The sequence below is a fragment of the Sciurus carolinensis genome, chromosome 4, assembly GCF_902686445.1.
Source record: "Sciurus carolinensis chromosome 4, mSciCar1.2, whole genome shotgun sequence".
NCBI classification, from domain to species: Eukaryota; Metazoa; Chordata; class Mammalia; order Rodentia; family Sciuridae; genus Sciurus; species Sciurus carolinensis.
Genome location: NC_062216.1, coordinates 117,928,633 through 117,933,166, shown reverse-complemented (window position 1 = coordinate 117,933,166; position 4,534 = coordinate 117,928,633).

Here is a 4,534-nt window from a genome sequence, read left to right as displayed (position 1 = left end):
AGATTTTCATTTTCTAGGAGAGCCGGGGATGGATTTGGATTTGGAACCTAGAGAATGAAAAATGTTGATTAGGAGCCTATTGCCAGCTTCCCCTGAGAAAGCATGAGAGGAAATGGGAAGAAAACAAGGGCCTGAAAAATGCTTCAGAGGGGAGAAGCCACCCAGGTTCAGGACTCATTGGGGGTGAGCACCAGTAGGGAGGGAGACATTGAGGTGACTTCAGATTCTGGCTTGGGGGAGTGGGCAGATGATGGGTGCACAAATAACAGGTTTGACAACAATGAGACTAATATTTATTGAGCACTTACAGCATGTCAGGCACTAAACCACCCCCGCACCCCCACCCCGTATTGGGAGCTAAACCCAGGGGCACTTTATCACTGAGCTACATCCCCAACCCTTTTTAAAAAATAGTGTCTAAGTTGCCCAGTCTGGCCTCAAACTTGCAGTCCTCCTGCCTCAGCCTCCCAAGTAGCTAGGATTACAGACATGCATCACCACATCTGGCAACACTTGAATAACATTTTAAGTAAGATTAATTTCATTTAATTCTCACAATAATCTGTGAAGTAGGTACTACTGTCATCTGCAACTTGATGTGGGGCAACTGAGTAACTAAGTGGTCAGGTTGGGATGATGAGCATGCCTGAACTTTGCGGAATGAATCACACAGAATCTGAAGCCCCTGTGAGGTTTTCCAGACTGCTCCACCAAGAAACTGTGCTCCCTACAGTGGTCACTAACTCCTCCCTTCTCCCCAGCCTTCAGTATCCAGTGTCCCCTCTCCCCTCACAGCTTCAGTCACTGTTACTGGTCTTCTTCCCTCACTCATCCCACCTAAGCCAAGGACCTTGCCCTGGGAGACTCAGCCTTGTGACAGGAAGACACAAGGCTCCAGAACCCTGGTGCTGAGACCCCGCCTTCCCATTACAATACAGGACCCAACTGAGACTGCAGGAACAATCAGAGAACCCAAGAAAATGGATGTCTTCCGTTTGTAATTGAAATAAATGAAACAAAACAAAACAAAACAAAAAAAAGTTGGATGACATCAGAGAAAGGGTCATGAAAGTTCTCCCTCCTTCCACCTTCTGCTTACTTTCTTTTGGAAAAGGGCATGGCCCTGGGGCAGGCATGCAAGTCCCTTAGAGGAAGTTCTTCCAGCTCCATTTCCTTTTCCCCAGCCTTGGTTCAAGACTGACTTCAATAGCCATAGGAGACAACAGGACAGCCACTCCATGTGAGCCCCACCCACCTGTTCCCAGTCCCAGCACTGGGTAGAGGGAGGAAAGGGATAGAGTGCGCAGGTGTGCAGGAGACAGCCAGTGGACTTTCTCTTTGGAGAATTTTTAGGCATAGAGAGCCTGGCTTGAACCAGGTTAAATGGACTACCTAAGTTACTTGGAGCAAGTGGCCCAGGACATGATGCTATTTTAGGCAGAATTTAGAATGACCACTTGTTTCCCACCTTCCTTACCATTTTTCTTTTCTTTTAGCCCAAGGGCATTTCACCACTGAACTGCATCCCCAGTCCTTTTTATTTACTTTTTGGAGACAGGGTCTTGCTATGTTGCTAGGGGGGGTCTCACTAAGTTGCTGAGACTGACTTCAAACTTGCAATCTTTCTGCCTCAACCTCCAGAGTAGTTAGAATGAGAGGCCTGCTTCACCATGCCTGGCCCTTACCACCTTAACCTTAAGAAAAAGGCCAACTGAACCCCAGAGAGCTTTCTGGAGTGGAGACGTGTTCCCAGCAATCTAAAGGCAGAGCAGTGAGAAGCCCTAACATCAAGAGATGGGATCTTGTCTGTCTGTATTTTGGTGTTCCAGACTCCACTAAGCTGCCACTAACTGTGTAGTGTGTGGGGGCAGGAAGGTCTTTACCAGGCTTCTCAGGAACTTTCTCTCAACCATACCTCTTCCTTGATTCACCCCTCCTTGCTGGGTTCTTATTACAGTGTTCTGTGTCTGTCTTTGGAAGGATCTCTATCTGTTATACAGGAATCTTTCTTTGACCTCAGAGTAAGAGGTGCTTGAGGCCATCTCTGCATCATTCAGGAACAACCAGAGCCCTACAAACATACAGGAGGCACCACAACATATAAGAGGTGAAACCTGTGTTGTTCTAATACTGAGTCACAGCAAGAAGTGGAGAGATCAATTTAGAGAGCACCTTAAAAAATGAAATAGACTATAATTCATGCAATAGAAAATATCAGAGTGTATGCACATAGCAAGGATAAGTATTGCCCTGTGAAACTTTTCAGTTATCTTCACAATATAAAATGTGTGTTTCTTGCTATGGGCCACTGAATCCCTGAACAAAAGAACACTGGTAAAGACAGTGAACTCAAGATGCATATAGTGAACACATAAAGGCTGTTCTGTGTCAGGCACTATGCTAGGCACAAGGGATCCATTAGTAAGTTGGATAGCCCCTAATCTCATTGTATCTTCTTGATGGGAAGTTAAAAGGCAAAGAGTTCCCAGACAAGGTGCTAAAAGGCCAAGAGAGTATGCGGGAGACTATAAAGTCCTTCTGTGATAGGGGAATCTGGAGAGGGCTTCCCAGAGAAGGTGGTGCAGAGTTCTTAGCAAGACTGTGACTAGTTCTAGTACTGCCTCCATATTATAGGTAGGAAGAGAACAGTGGAAAGTGCCAAGAGTTAAGTCTGAAAGTCCAAAGACAATTTTAGTCCTGCCTTCTCTTCTTAACAAGCTATTTGGCTGCGGATGAGTCAATTAACCTTTCCAGATTGTTTTTTTTTTTTTTTTCATCTACAAAATGGGCACGATATTTGCTCTGTTAATCTCAAAGAAGTGAAAGATCAAATGAGATAATGCATATGAAAGTATGTTGTAAGCTATAAAAGGAGACAGACCGTCTCTGTGTATGAGCAAATGAAAACAAAGAAGTAAACAGACCTACCCAACATTATTGATGGGTAGTAGATCCCCCTCAGTCCTCAGTCCTATACTCTTGTCTATCCTGCTCCCACTCTAACTGAACTAACCTTGCAAGAGAGCAGAGGCACAGTCCAAAAAGGCCTCCTGGCAACCTGACTATTAAAGATTTACCTTAAGGATCTTATTGTTTTAATGGTGGGAGGTAAATATGTCATAACTCCTCCGTTTTCCCTTCTGTTAATGAATTATAATCTACCCAAACTCGGTGTTTAAAGTTACATAAGCATCATTCAGATCTTCTGTAACAGCCACTTTCATTTTGGAAAAGCAGCATTTCCATTAAAATGGTGTTATATAAAAAGGTTTTGTGTATGTGCTCAGAAACTGCAGGAACAGGCAAGCATGAGCACTGGTAAGGTGCACAGGCACATACATGTCACGACAGTCCTTGGCAAATTAAATTTTGACCTACTTGTCCTCTGACCAGTAGTAAGACCCCATGCATGTTGGGCAATGAGAACTTCAGTATAAAGGTCACCAGTTGCCCCAATTCCCAGGGAATAGAGAGATTCCAACCTTTCTGGAAGTCCTTTCCCTAGCAGGGTGAGTTCCACTGAATTAGGCACATTAGGGCTGGAAGTACTTAGAAGTCACTCATTGCAATCTCACTCTACCCCAGACTTGCCCACCTTGAAAGCTAGCTCCCTTCCTTCCAAGGCAGACATGTCACCTGTGGAGGTAACAGAAAGACCTGATATTGAGCTGAAACCTGCCTTTTTGGAGCTAACACCTCTTGGAGACCAATGGAAATCCCTTGCTACAACTTTGAGCAAGGATCTCTTGAGAGTTTAAAGTCCAAGAGAGTGCCCTAGGAGCGTGTCCTGGGGTCTGAAGAGCAAGGGGGTTGAACAGCCTGAGTCCACAGAGCAGAAGTTCCTCCCTTAGAGGCCTCTATTCCGCTGAGGATGAGGCTATTGGGAAGTGGGTAGGTTGGGAGGATGAGGTGCCTGAATAGGAACAAGTGAATGGCTGAGTAAAGCCCTACACTTCAGGTCTCTTTTGAATGTGGCGGTCACACAGTCTAAGGTCAGTTCCAGCTCTGATACTCTAGAGTACTAGGTTCGCACCTGCTCCCCATCCCTTTCGGAATTTGATGGTTGTACTCTTCTGTGTGAATCAGTAGGTACTAAGCAGGGCTAAGGAGGAAGTAGGGTAACTGCTCCAGATCTCTCCCACCATGGCCCGTTCCACGTTAGGCTTTTCGTCTAGCCCTGGTTACTCTCGAAAGGGCGGAACCATTCCGCCTTTCTTCTTCTGGAGAGAAGAGCAGTGACAAGAACACCACAGCACCTAGCAGGGAAACGTGAGCTTTGGAGTGGCCTTTTAAGTAGTTGGGAAGGGGGTGTGGCCGAGGAGACTGGGAGGCCGCAGCCGGGCGAGGGGGGAGTGGCCCAGGGGCGTGGCCGTAGCGATTGGAATGTTGTTGGGTCTTCGCACCGCATAGTAAAGAGGGGCCACGCCCCTTTTCTCCGAGAGGGCCAATCGGAACGCCGGAGCGGTTTCAAGTCTCCCCCGCCAGCCTGCCCGCCTGCCACCCCACCCCCCTCGGGGATTCGCTTTTTCAGTAA